The sequence below is a fragment of the Cryptomeria japonica genome, unplaced genomic scaffold (assembly GCF_030272615.1).
Source record: "Cryptomeria japonica unplaced genomic scaffold, Sugi_1.0 HiC_scaffold_101, whole genome shotgun sequence".
Classification (NCBI taxonomy): domain Eukaryota; kingdom Viridiplantae; phylum Streptophyta; class Pinopsida; order Cupressales; family Cupressaceae; genus Cryptomeria; species Cryptomeria japonica.
Window position 1 is genome coordinate 245001 of NW_026728923.1, and position 15000 is coordinate 260000.

The 15000-nt window shown below is 58.8% G+C and overlaps 1 non-coding gene across 1 annotated transcript; it reads left to right on the forward strand.

The window, feature by feature from the left end:
- The first annotated feature begins 13895 nt into the window (after positions 1 to 13895).
- Positions 13896 to 14014, forward strand: LOC131865108 (5S ribosomal RNA). Its single transcript, XR_009363840.1, has one exon. It is a non-coding gene; the product is annotated as a 5S ribosomal RNA (ribosomal RNA).
- The last annotated feature ends 986 nt before the right edge of the window (positions 14015 to 15000 follow it).

Here is a 15000-nt window from a genome sequence, read left to right on the forward strand (position 1 = left end):
TCTCGGTTCACAGGAGCCTGGGAAGAACATCCCGTACGGAACCCTTTACCCGAAAACATCCGAACCGCACATGCTCGCGACAGTCCTGCCGTTAGAGAATGCACCGTGCACGCGACCGAGTAAGGCCACTCAGAGACATCCATTTCCCAGGTATATGCCCCCTACGCACTTTTGGTGGCGCAACTCGCACGAACAGTCCCACCTCGACCCCGTATACAAGCTTTTTTGCCTCGAAGAGTTCGTCGGAGACGAAGAAGCAACCTTCAGTGCAACCGTAGCACTCTTTTGTGCAACCGCCCAAACAACGCCCCCTCTACCCTCTGTCGAAACACTCGGCATTGCTGCTCCCTAAGGTGAGCTTCTCCTCATAGGCAATTCCGCTCTTATCCGGTCACGTTTGTGTGCCCGAATTTCGCAAGGCAACCTCCATGGGACATGGAAAAGACTCGAGAAGAGAGCTCGCTCACGGGAGAGAGAAGCCAAGGAGACCACGAGAGTGCTGAGAGTGGGACAGCGCTGAATAGGCGGGAGAAGCCTGCGCGTATAAACGGAGATATATATCCAATTGCAACGAAGGAACGTGCCAAAGATCGAGAACAATGGCAGAAATGCTAGTAACGTGCACTTCGGGACCAACGCATCACCGGAAGACAACCGCCAAACATCGAAAGAGTCGCGATGCTCCGCAACCTACGTGCAAAGCGGTCGCACACCGGGTAAGGGAGTGAGAGCCCCAAACATAGCTGGGCGAGGCGCTCACTCCGCTCTTTAATATCTCGTTAATACCGCCAAGGAAATGGCACAAGCACACACACACAAGCATCCTCGGAAGAGGACAGTTCGAGTGACAGGTCAAATCCAAGAGTTCCGAAGACTACCTCCAGGAACAATCGGGAACAAGACCGATTACAAGTCGTCGAGTCTGTTACTGGGCGAACACGAGATGCGCACAGGAAATCGATCAGCCCTCACAATGGCCCAAGGCCAGAGATCGGACTGCTACGATTTACCCCAACAATCATCGTGCCACTCTTCGCAGAGAGGTGATAGACGCCAACGAGCCCGCGCATAGCAATCGAGGTGTAAAAAGGGCGTTGAAGGCAGGAAGCCTGGACGAAAGAGGCTACGAGGTCACCTCGAAGCGGTCTAAGAATCGGGCGCACTTGGGGCGACTACCAGTGCCAACCCCTTATCCCGCGGTGCGTCCGACACACAGAAATTTCCAAGGCGGCCAAGGAGCCTCCCCGCATAGCAATCGGGGTGTGAGGTTACGGATGCAGCATTGATAGCAATCGAGGTGGGAGGCGAAGGATGCAGAAGTGAGAGCCGAGGGATGTAGCAGAGATAGCAATCGGGGTGTGTGATGCAGAAGAGATAGCAATCGAGGTGTGCGGTGGGAAGGGCCCAGCAGCCAGAATGCATGAAGCGACGGATGAAGCAGTGATGACAACCGGGCTGTGAGGAGAGGAGGGATGCAGCCAAGAAAGCAATCAGGGCTCGAGGCAAGGGATGCATCAAGGATAGCAATCATGTTGTGAGGCGAGATTCCAAAGGCTAAACGTGAGAGGCTGCAGGGTCGACTCAGAGAGGTCTATGCATGTGAGAGGCTGAAAGCAAGGTCAACTCGGAGCGGTCTATGCATCGGGCGCGCTTGGGGCGACTACCAGTGCCAACCCCTTATCCCGCGACGCGTCCGACAAAGAGAACGTTCCAAGGCGGCAGAGGAGGTTACCAGCCGAAGGATGCAGTAGCAATAACAGGTATAGTTCCGCGGCGGCCGAGAAGACTCACCGCATAGGAATCGGGATGCGAGGCGAGGGATGCGGCGGGAAGGCCCCGACGGCTAAACGGAAGAGGCTGCAGGGCCGCCTCGGAATGGTCCAAGCATCGGACGCGATTGGGACGACTACCAGTGCCAACCCCTTATCCCGCGATGCGTCCGATACACAGATAGTTCCAAGGCGGCCGAGGAGCCTCACCGCATATCAATCGGGGTGCGAGGCGAGGGATGGGGCGGGAAGGCCCCAACGGCTAGACGGAAGAGGCTTCAGGGCCACCTCGGAATGCTCCAAGCATCGGACGCGCTTGGGGCGACTACCAGTGCCAACCCCTTATCCCGCGATGCGTCCGATACACAGATGGTTCCAAGGCGGCCGAGGAGCCTCACCGCATAGCAATCGGGGGTGCGAGGCGAGGGATGGGGCGGGAAGGCCCCAACGGCTAGACGGAAGAGGCTTCAGGGCCGCCTCGGAATGGTCCAAGCATCGGACGCGCTTGGGGCGACTACCAGTGACAACCCCTCATCCCGCGATGCGTCCGATACGAAGATGGTTCCAAGGCGGCCGAGGAGCCTCACCGCATAGCAATCGGGGTGCGAGGTGGGGGATGCGGCGAGATGGCCCCAACGGCTAGACGGAAGAGGCCACAGGGCCGCGTCGGAATAGTCCAAGCATCGGACGCGCTTGGGGCGACTACCAGTGACAACCCCTTATCCCGCGATGCGTCCGATACGAAGATAGTTCCAAGGCGGCCGAGGAGCCTCACCGCATAGCAATCCGGGTGCGAGGTGGGGGATGCGGCGAGATGGCCCCAACGGCTAGACGGAAGAGGCTGCAGGGCCGCCTCGGAATAGTCCAAGCATCGGACGCGCTTGGGGCGACTACCAGTGACAACCCCTTATCCCGCGATGCTTCCGATACGAAGACAGTTCCAAGGCGGCCGAGGAGCCTCACCGCATAGCAATGGGGGTGCGAGGTGAGGGATGCGGCGAGATGGCCCCAACGGCTAGACGGAAGAGGCCACAGGGCCGCCTCGGAATAGTCCAAGCATCGGACGCGCTTGGGGCGACTACCAGTGACAACCCCTTATCCCGCGATGCATCCGATACGAAGATAGTTCCCAGGCGGCCGAGGAGCCTCACCGCATAGCAATCGGGGTGCGAGGCGAGGGATGCGGCGAGATGGCCCCAAAGGGTAGACGGAAGAGGCTGCGGGGCCGCCTCGGAATAGTCCAAGCATCGAACGCGCTTGGGGCGACTACCACTGCCAACCCCTTATCCCGCGATGCGTCCGATACACAGATAGTTCCGAGGCGGCCGAGGAGCTGGGGGATGCGGCGAGATGGCCCCAACGGCTAGACGGAAGAGGCTGCAGGGCCGCCTCGGAATAGTCCAAGCATCGGACGCGCTTGGGGCGACTACCAGTGACAACCCCTTATCCCGCGATGCGTCCGATACACAGATAGTTCCGAGGCGGCCAAGGAGCCTCACCGCATAGCAATCGTGGTGCGAGGTGGGGGATGCAGCGAGATGGCCCCAACGGCTAGACGGAAGAGGCTGCAGGGCCGCCTCGGAATGGTCCAAGCATCGGACGCGCTTGGGGCGACTACCACTGCCAACCCCTTATCCCGCGATGCGTCCGATACACAGATAGTTCCAAGTCGGCCGAGGAGCCTCACCGAATAGCAATCGGGGTGCGAGGCGAGGGATGCGGCGAGAAAGCCCCAACGGCTAGAGGGAAGAGGCTTCAGGTCCGCCTCGGAATGGTCCAAGCATCGGACGCGCTTGGGGCGACTACCAGTGACAACCCCTTATCCCGCGACGCGTCCGATACACAGATAGTTCCAAGGCGGCCGAGGAGCCTCACCGCATAGCAATCGGGGTGCGAGGCGAGGGATGCGGCGAGAAGGACCCAACGGCTAGACGGAAGAGGCTTCAGGGCCGCCTCGGAATGGTCCAAGCATCGGACGCGCTTGGGGCGACTACCAGTGACAACCCCTTATCCCGCGACGCGTCCGATACACAGATAGTTCCAAGGCGGCCGAGGAGCCTCACCGCATAGCAATCGGGGTGCGAGGCGAGGGATGCGGCGAGAAGGACCCAACGACTAGACGGAAGAGGCTTCAGGTCCGCCTCGGAATGGTCCAAGCATCGGACGCGCTTGGGGCGACTACCAGTGACAACCCCTTATCCCGCGACGCGTCCGATACACAGATAGTTCCAAGGCGGCCGAGGAGCCTCACCGCATAGCAATCGGGGTGCGAGGCGAGGGATGCGGCGAGAAGGACCCAACGGCTAGACGGAAGAGGCTTCAGGGCCGCCTCGGAATGGTCCAAGCATCGGACGCGCTTGGGGCGACTACCAGTGACAACCCCTTATCCCGCGACGCGTCCGATACACAGATAGTTCCAAGGCGGCCGAGGAGCCTCACCGCATAGCAATCGGGGTGCGAGGCGAGGGATGCGGCGAGAAGGACCCAACGGCTAGACGGAAGAGGCTTCAGGGCCGCCTCGGAATGGTCCAAGCATCGGACGCGCTTGGGGCGACTACCAGTGACAACCCCTTATCCCGCGACGCGTCCGATACACAGATAGTTCCAAGGCGGCCGAGGAGCCTCACCGCATAGCAATCGGGGTGCGAGGCGAGGGATGCGGCGAGAAGGACCCAACGGCTAGACGGAAGAGGCTTCAGGGCCGCCTCGGAATGGTCCAAGCATCGGACGCGCTTGGGGCGACTACCAGTGACAACCCCTTATCCCGCGACGCGTCCGATACACAGATAGTTCCAAGGCGGCCGAGGAGCCTCACCGCATAGCAATCGGGGTGCGAGGCGAGGGATGCGGCGAGAAGGACCCAACGGCTAGACGGAAGAGGCTTCAGGGCCGCCTCGGAATGGTCCAAGCATCGGACGCGCTTGGGGCGACTACCAGTGACAACCCCTTATCCCGCGACGCGTCCGATACACAGATAGTTCCAAGGCGGCCGAGGAGCCTCACCGCATAGCAATCGGGGTGCGAGGCGAGGGATGCGGCGAGAAGGACCCAACGGCTAGACGGAAGAGGCTTCAGGTCCGCCTCGGAATGGTCCAAGCATCGGACGCGCTTGGGGCGACTACCAGTGACAACCCCTTATCCCGCGACGCGTCCGATACACAGATAGTTCCAAGGCGGCCGAGGAGCCTCACCGCATAGCAATCGGGGTGCGAGGCGAGGGATGCGGCGAGAAGGACCCAACGGCTAGACGGAAGAGGCTTCAGGGCCGCCTCGGAATGGTCCAAGCATCGGACGCGCTTGGGGCGACTACCAGTGACAACCCCTTATCCCGCGACGCGTCCGATACACAGATAGTTCCAAGGCGGCCGAGGAGCCTCACCGCATAGCAATCGGGGTGCGAGGCGAGGGATGCGGCGAGAAGGACCCAACGGCTAGACGGAAGAGGCTTCAGGGCCGCCTCGGAATGGTCCAAGCATCGGACGCGCTTGGGGCGACTACCAGTGACAACCCCTTATCCCGCGATGCGTCCGATACACAGATAGTTCCAAGGCGGCCGAGGAGCCTCACCGCATAGCAATCGGGGTGCGAGGCGAGGGATGCGGCGAGAAGGACCCAACGGCTAGACGGAAGAGGCTTCAGGGCCGCCTCGGAATGGTCCAAGCATCGGACGCGCTTGGGGCGACTACCAGTGACAACCCCTTATCCCGCGACGCGTCCGATACACAGATAGTTCCAAGGCGGCCGAGGAGCCTCACCGCATAGCAATCGGGGTGCGAGGCGAGGGATGCGGCGAGAAGGACCCAACGGCTAGACGGAAGAGGCTTCAGGGCCGCCTCGGAATGGTCCAAGCATCGGACGCGCTTGGGGCGACTACCAGTGACAACCCCTTATCCCGCGACGCGTCCGATACACAGATAGTTCCAAGGCGGCCGAGGAGCCTCACCGCATAGCAATCGGGGTGCGAGGCGAGGGATGCGGCGAGAAGGACCCAACGGCTAGACGGAAGAGGCTTCAGGGCCGCCTCGGAATGGTCCAAGCATCGGACGCGCTTGGGGCGACTACCAGTGACAACCCCTTATCCCGCGACGCGTCCGATACACAGATAGTTCCAAGGCGGCCGAGGAGCCTCACCGCATAGCAATCGGGGTGCGAGGCGAGGGATGCGGCGAGAAGGACCCAACGGCTAGACGGAAGAGGCTTCAGGGCCGCCTGGGAATGGTCCATGCATCGCACGCGCTTGGGGCGACTACCAGTGACAACCCCTTATCCCGCGACGCGTCCGATACACAGATAGTTCCAAGGCGGCCGAGGAGCCTCACCGCATAGCAATCGGGGTGCGAGGCGAGGGATGCGGCGAGAAGGACCCAACGGCTAGACGGAAGAGGCTTCAGGGCCGCCTCGGAATGGTCCAAGCATCGGACGCGCTTGGGGCGACTACCAGTGACAACCCCTTATCCCGCGACGCGTCCGATACACAGATAGTTCCAAGGCGGCCGAGGAGCCTCACCGCATAGCAATCGGGGTGCGAGTCGAGGGATGCGGCGAGAAGGACCCAACGGCTAGACGGAAGAGGCTTCAGGGCCGCCTCGGAATGGTCCAAGCATCGGACGCGCTTGGGGCGACTACCAGTGACAACCCCTTATCCCGCGATGCGTCTGATACACAGATAGTTCCAAGGCGGCCGAGGAGCCTCACCGCATAGCAATCGGGGTGCGAGGCAAGGGATGCGGCGAGAAGGACCCAACGGCTAGACGGAAGAGGCTTCAGGGCCGCCTCGGAATGGTCCAAGCATCGGACGCGCTTGGGGCGACTACCGTTGCCAACCCCTTATCCCGCGATGCGTCTGATACACAGATAGTTCCGAGGCGGCCGAGGAGCCTCACCGCATAGCAATCGGGTTGCGAGGCAGATTATTGGGAAGGGAACCCCCTGGGATGCGGCTCAAGCAGTGCCCAAAGGGACTGGAATGCGGAATCACATCGAGAGACCCAAATGCTATACGAGGGCTCAAATCGAATTATCGATTTGGCCACGACATGGACGCATCGGAACGACTACCTTTGCCGAACCACTCGCAATTGCATCCATACCGAAACCAATAGACATTTCCGTTAGAGCCCTCGCATAGCATTCGGGAATCTCGCATGCCCCTCTAAATCGACCAATGCTGGCGCTCAACGAAAATCCGAGCGCTACCACCGTTCGAGCGCCAGCATTGGTCGAGTTAGAGGGGCACGGGGGAGAATGCTCCAGTCAACACCTCCCCTATATAAGTTATTTGTCCGATTCTCGCACAACCGTAGTCTGCCTCGTCGAATCAAACAACGGTCCCAGATTCCGACTTCCGTTCCGTAGAGACCCAAAAGCTAGATGGAGGCTCGCAAGAAAGAGAGTCGGCGCATAGCAATCGGGTTTCTCGAACGTTTAGGGACCGAGCTCACTTGCGGATAGGGCAAAATCCGCCAAGCAACCCAAAAGCTAGACGGGGGCTCGAATCGAATCGCCTAGGCGGCCACAACAACGACGTGTTGGATCGACTACCAGTGCCAAACCATTCAGCAAGACTAGTCTGTGTCGAGGCCGGATAGAGATTCTCAGAGAGCGCCCGTATAGCATTTAGGAGACCTGCCGCGTCCCTCACACTCGACAAATGGTGGTGCACGTTTATAAATCCGAGCGATCCCAACCCTTTCAAGCACCAACATCGGTCGAGATAGAGGGGCACGGAGGGGGCTGCGTGAGACAACACAGTCCCCTATATAAGTTATTTGTCCGATTCTCACACATCCGAAGAATGGTCATCAAATCGGACAACAGCCCAAACTTCCGACTTCCGTCCCAGAAAGCCCAAGAGCTATCTAAAACGTTCATGGCCGGAACTCGATCGCGGCTATACCAGTCCGCCAAGCAACCCAAAAGCTAGACTGGAGCTCTAGTCGAATCACCTCTGTGGCCATTGCAAGGACGTGTTGGAGCGACTACCATTGCCGAACCATTCCGCAGGTCGAGTCCATACCAAGGCCGCATAGAGATTCACGATGAGCTCCTGCATAGCAATCAGGAGACTTGCCGTGTCCATCACAATCGATAAATCCTGGTGCAAGATTTTTGCATCCGAGCGCTCCAACCAGTCGAGCACCAGCATCAATCGACATAAACGGGCACGGGGGGAGGATGCTCGAGAACACTACCTCCCCTATATAAGTTATTTGTCCGATTCTCAAGCAGCCGAAGTCTGGTCATCGAATCGGGTCAAAGACCACAACTTCCGACTTTACCCACAATGCAAGTCATCGAATCGAACATCGGCCCCCGAGTCGGACTCCATGCGTATGTCAGGTCATCGGACCCAAATTCCGCCTTCCTGCGCATGGCGGGCCATCAATATCAACTCGGTCATCGGACCCAAACTCCGCCTTTCTGCGCATGGCACGCCTTCAAATCGGTCATCGGACCCAAATTCCGCCTTCCTGTGCATGGCGGGCCATCAACATCAACTCGGTCATCGGACCCAAATTCCGCCTTTCTGCGCATGGCACGCCATCAACTCGGTCATCGGACCCAAATTCCGCCTTCCTGCGCATGGCAGGTCATCGGACACAAATTCAGACCTCGCCAATATGCCTACGTATCGAATCGGTCATCGGACCCAACTTCCGACTTCATCCATACTGTAGGGTCTTTGAGGTTGGCGCGGTGCGCTCAACCCGGGGAGTCGACCCATCGAAGCATACACCTCCCCTATATAAGCTATTTGTCCGATTCCCACACCTGTGTAGTTTGCACCTCTGACCAGGACATCGACCCCAACTTCCGAACTCGACTGCAACGACGGCACCAGCGCCTTGGTGCGCACCTTGCGACGCACAGTCCCAACATTCGCCTTCCTGCACATGGCAGGTCATCGGACCCAAATTCCGACCTCGCGAGTATGCCTACATATCGAATCGGTCATCGGACACAACTTCCGACTTCATCCATACCGTAGGGTCTTTGAGGTTGGCGCGGTGCGCTCAACCCGGGGAGTCGACCCAACGAAGCATACACCTCCCCTATATAAGCTATTTGTCCGATTCCCACACCTGTGTAGTTTGCACCTCCGATCAGGACATCGACCCCAACTTCCGAACTCGCCTGCAACGACCGAACCAGCGCCTTGGTGCGCACCTTGCAACGCACAGTGCCAACATTCGCCTTCCTGCACATGGCAGGTCATCGGACCCAAATTCCGACCTCGCGAGTATGCCTACATATCGAATCGGTCATCGGACCCAACTTCCGACTTCATCCATACCGTAGGGTCTTTGAGGTTGGCGCGGTGCGCTCAACCCGGGGAGTCGACCCAACGAAGCATACACCTCCCCTATATAAGCTATTTGTCCGATTCCCACACCTGTGTAGCTTGCACCTCCGATCAGGACATCGACCCCAACTTCCGAACTCGACTAAAAAGACCGCACCAGCACCTTGGTGTGCACCTTGCAACGCACAGTGCCAACATTCGCCTTCCTGCACATGGCAGGTCATCGGACCCAAATTCCGACCTCATGAGCATACCTACTAATCGAATCGGTCATCGGACCCAACTTCCGACTTCATCCATACCGTAGGGTCTTTGAGGTTGGCGCGGTGCGCTCAACCTGGGGAGTCGACCCATCGAAGCATACACCTCCCCTATATAAGCTATTTGTCCGATTCCGACACCTGTGTAGTTTGCACCTCCGCTCAGGACATCGACCCCAACTTCCGAACTCGCCTGCAACGACCGAACCAGCGCCTTGGTGCGCACCAAAAGTGCGCACTTTTGGAGGGCACTTTTGTGCGCTCCAAAGGTGCGCACTTTTGGAGGGCACTTTTGTGCGCTCCAAAGGTGCGCACTTTTGGAGGGCACTTTTTGGAGGGCACTTTTGTGCGCTCCAAAGGTGCGCACTTTTGGAGGGCACTTTTTGGAGGGCACTTTTCTGCGCTCCAAAGGTGCGCACTTTTGGAGGGCACTTTTTGGAGGGCACTTTTCTGCGCTCCAAAGGTGCGCACTTTTGGAGGGCACTTTTTGGAGGGCACTTTTCTGCGCTCCAAAGGTGCGCACTTTTGGAGGGCACTTTTTGGAGGGCACTTTTCTGCGCTCCAAAGGTGCGCACTTTTGGAGGGCACTTTTGTGCACTCCAAAGGTGCACACTTTTGGAGGGCACTTTTTGGAGGGCACTTTTCTGCACTCCAAAGGTGCGCACTTTTGGAGGGCACTTTTTGGAGGGCACTTTTGTGCGCTCCAAAGGTGCGCACTTTTGGAGGGCACTTTTTGGAGGGCACTTTTGTGCGCTCCAAAGGTGCGCACTTTTGGAGGGCACTTTTGTGCACTCCAAAGGTGCGCACTTTTGGAGGGCACTTTTCCTGCGCTCCAAAGGTGCACACCTAGGTGAGCACCTTCGACCACACCTTGTAGCACACCAAACTCTGACTTTCGACTTCATCCGCAATGCAGGGTCTTTGAGGTTGGCGCAATGCGCACAACCAGGGGAGTCGACCCATCAAACCCAACACCTCCCCTATATAAGCTATTTGTCTGATTCTCATACATGCGTAGCCTGCAGGAGCAATTAGGACATCGACCCCAACTTTCGGCTTCTAAACGAAAACAAGGTCTTTGAGGTTGGTGTAATGCGAACAACTAGGGGAGTCAACCCATCAAACCCAACACCTCCCCTATATAAGCTATTTGTCTGATTCTCATACATGTGTAGTCTACAGGAGCAATTAGGACATCGACCCCAACTTTTGACTTCTTAACGAAAACAAGGTCTTTGAGGTTGACGTAATGCGCACAACCAGGGGAGTCGACCCATCAAACCCAACACCTCCCCTATATAAGCTATTTGTCCGATTCTCATACATGTGTAGCCTACAGGAGCCATTAGGACATTGACCCCAACTTTTGACTTCTTAACGAAAACAAGGTCTTTGAGGTTGGCGTAATGCGCACAACCAAGGGAGTTGACCCATCAAACCCAACACCTCCCCTATATAAGCTATTTGTCTGATTCTCATACATGTGTAGCCTGCAACAACGATTAGGACATCCACCCCAACTTCTGAATTCGTCTGCGTTGACCGCACCAAAGGTGCACGCCTTGGTGCTCACCAAAATCCGACTTCCGACTTCTTCTGCTATGCGGGGTCTTTGAGGTTGGCGCAGTGCGCACAACCAGGGGAGTCAACCCACCGAATGCAACACCTCCCCTATATAAGCTATTTGTCTGATTCTCATACATGCGTAGACTGCAGCAATGATTAGGACATCCACCCCAACTTTTGACTTCTTAAACAAGACAGGGTCTTTGAAGTTGGTGCAGTGCACACAACCAGGGGAGTCGACCCATCAAACGCAACACCTCCCCTATATAAAGCTATTTGTCCGATTCTCATACGTGTAGTCTGCAGCAGCGATTAGGACATCGACCCCAACTTCCGAATTCGTTTGCATTGACCGCACCAAAGGTGCACGCCTTGGTGTGCACCTTGGAGTGCACTTTGGTGCTCACCTCGGTGCACACTTTGGTGTGCACCTCGGTGTGCACCAAAGGTGCGCACCTTGGAGCGCACCAAAGGTGTACACTTTGGAGCGCACCACATAGGGTCTTTGAGAGGTTGGCGCAGTGCGCACACCAAGGTGGGTGTTGAGGTGCGTGCCGAGGTGGGTGGGTGCTAGGGTGCGCTCCATGGTGGGTGCCAGGGTGGGTGCGTGCTAGGGTGGATTCCAAAGAGGGTCATAGGGTGGGTGCCAAGGTGGGTTGGTGATATAGTGGGTTCAAAGGTGGGTACTAGGGTGGGTTCCAAGGTGGGTCACAAGTTGGGTGCCAGGATGCGTGGGTGTTAGGTTGGGTGCCAAGGTGGGCTCCTGCGTGGGTGGGTGCTAGGGTGGGTTTCAAGGTGGACGCGAGGGCGGGTGCCAAGGTGGGTAACAAGTTGGGTGTTAGGATGGGTGAGTGCTAGAGTGGGTGCCAAGGTGGGTGGGTGCTAAGGTGGATGCCAAGGTGGTTCACAGGGTGGGTGGGTTCTAGGGTGAGTTCCAAGGTGGGTCACAGGTTTAGTGCTAGGGTGCGTGTCAAGGCGGGTGTCGAGGTGCCTGGGTGCTAGGGTGTGGATGCCAATGTGGGTCATAGGGTGGGTACTAGGGTGGGCTGCAATGTGGGTGCCAAGGTGGGTAACATGCTCGGTTGGTTCTAAATTGGGTGTCAGGGTGGGTGTGCACCCACCTTGCCCGAGGTGGGTGCCAAGGTGCCAGTGTGGGTGGGTGCTAAGGTGGATGCCAAGGTGGGTGAGAAGGTGGGTGATAGGTTGAGTGGTAGGATGGGTGGGTGCCAAGATGGGTCACAGGGTGGGTGCAAGGGTGGGTAGGTGCTAGGGTTGGTGTCAGGGTGGGTGGGTGCTAGGTTGGGTTCCAAGGTGGGTGCGAGGGTGAGTGTCAAGGTGGGTCACAGGTTAGGTGCTAGGATGGGTGAGTGCTAGGGTGCAAAGGTGCCAGGGTGGGTGCTAGGATGGGTCGATGCTAGGGTGAGTGGCAAGGTGGGTCCACAAGTGTCAAGGTGGGTGCCGAGGTGGGTGCCAACTTGGGTTCCAAGGTGGGTGCCAAGTGGGCGACTGCTATGGTGGATGCCAAGGTGGGTCACGGGGTGGGTGCCAAGTTGCTAGGTTGTGTTCCAAGGTGGGTGCCAACGTGGCTGCTAGGGTGCGTGGGTTAAAGGGTGTGTCACAACGTGGGTGCCAGGATGGGTGCGCACCCACACTGGCCAAGACGGGTGCAAGGTTGGGTTCCAAGCCCGGTCACAGGCTGGGTGCTAGGATGGGTGGGTGCCAAGGTGGGCACCAGGGTGGGTGCACCCACCCTGGCCAAGGTGGGTCACGGGGTGGGTCCTAGGGTGGGTAACAGGGTGGGTACTAAGGTGCGTGCCAAGGTGGGTCATGGGGTGGGTGCCAAGGTGGGCACCAGGGTGGGTGTGCACCAACCCTAGCCAGGGTAGGTCACGGGGTGGTTGTCGGGGTGGGCGTCAAGGAGCCAAGGTGGGTGGCAAGTAGCCAAGTTGCGTGCCAAGGTGGGTGTCGGGGTGGGTGCCAAGGATCCAAGGTGGGTGCCAAGGAACCAAGGTGGGTGTCTGGGTGGGTGCCGAGGTGGGAGCCAGGGTGGGTCCCAAGGTGAGTGCAAAGGTGGGTGCCAGGGTCAAGGTGAGTGCCAATGTGGGTTCCAAGGTGCCAGGGTCAGGGTGAGTGCCAATGTGGGTTCAAAGGTGCTAAGTTGGGTGCGAGGTTGGGTGCGAGGGTGGGTGGGTGCCAAGGTGTGCTAGGTGGAAGCCCGGGTGGGTCGGCATCCCATGGGTGTCGAGTTGGGTGCCTGATGGGTGCTTCTTGTCAAGTTTTAGTCGTCGGGACTCATTTCGAGCCTTAGAGGTCGTTTCTTGTCCGGTTGCCCTGTCTTCGACCTGGGAACCCAATTTTGGTCCTCGGGTCCCATTTTTTTTTGTCTCGCATCCCACTTTTGGCCTGTGGCCTTTTCGGGGTCGATTCTCGTTTTGGGCATCAGAGCATGTTTCTTCTCCTAAAACCCAATATTTGTTTATTAAGTCTCGGAACACATTTTTGTTCTCGTGGACCCATCATGGGTCTTGGAACGCATTTGTGGTCCTTGGGTCCCATTTTGCATCCCGAAACTTGTGTTTTGGTGCTTGATCCCTATTTTGGGTGCCCACCTTGCACCAAGTGCGCACCCGGGGCAAACCGAGCGCCTTGGTGCACCGGGGCAAGATCGAGCGTGCACCCGAGGCGCCCCGAACATGCACCAAGGTGCACTCGGCCCACATGTGAGCGCAGGTCGTTGCGCCCGAGGTGGTGTGTGGGCACCGCGTTGCAGACGGGACACTGCACGCACACGACGCCCCGTCCAGGTGCACGCACGTAGGCCGGGCCGGGTGCACACCCGACGCCCTAGCAAGGTGCGCGCACCCGGGCAGGGCTCACACTTGGCGAACGGGGCGCACTTCGCGAGGGAGGGTGTGCACCTCGACGGGGGTGGGTGGCCGGGGTGGATTCGCACGTGGGTCGCGGTTTGCTAAGTACACACTGCGACAAGCTCATAACGGGTGCGATCATACCAGCGTTAGTGCACCGGATCCCATCAGAACTCCGCAGTTAAGCGCGCTTGGGCCGGAGTAGTACTGGGATGGGTGACCTCCCGGGAAGTCCCGGTGTTGCACCCTTTTTTAGTTTTTCGCCGGGCGTCGCAATGCTATTTGAATAAACCTTTTGCCCGTTTGCGTTCTCGTCGGGGCCGGGCCGGGCCGGGGTGCGCTGCCCGCACTACCGCGCGCGCGGGGGCGACACCGAGCGCGCACCCGAGGCGCCCCGAGCACACAGGCCACGGTGCAACCCGGGCGTTGTGCGCGCACCCCGGTGCGCCCGAGGTGCTGCGCGCGCACCCAGGTGAAATCGGTGTGCACCTCGGCCAGTGCGCGCTCGGTCGAGTCGCGCACGTTGGCCAAGGTGCACGGTGATGTTTCTTACTCTAAGGTTCCGCACCAGACGCCCGGGACAGGTGAGCGAAGCTGGGCGGGGCCGGGTGCGCGGCCGGGGCAGGTGCACGCAGCTGGAGAGAGCTTTGGAGCACACCAGAGGTGCGCACCTTGGAGCACACTTCGGAGCGCACCAATGATGCGCTCCATTCAAAAGTTTCCTGAAAAGGCAAAAAAAGTTGAGATTATAGAATTTCCCACTTGAGAGATTGTAAAAAAAAAAAATTTAAAATGAAGGAAACGCGGGTGCCAAGGTGTGCGCGCCCGGGTGCGCAGCCCAGCCAAGGTGTGCGCACCAAGGCGCCCACCCTGGCGAAGGTGCACGCAAGGTGCGCACCCGAGGCAAACCGGACAATTAACCCAACTTTCGACTTCGCGCGCACCTGCGCACCTTGGAGCGCACTTCGGAGCGCTCCTTGGTGCGCACCAATCTTGGGCACCTCGGAGTGCACCATGGCGCCCACCAAGGTGCGCACCCGGGGCAAACCGAGCTCCGACTTCGTGCGCACCTTGGAGCGCACGAAAGGTGCGCACCATGGCGCCCACCAAGGTGCGCAGCCCAGCCAAGGCGTGCGCATCAAGGTGCGCACCCTGGCGAAGGTGCGCACCCGGGGCAAACCGAGCTCCGACTTCGTGCGCACCTTGGAGCGCACAAAGGGTGCGCAACCCAGCCA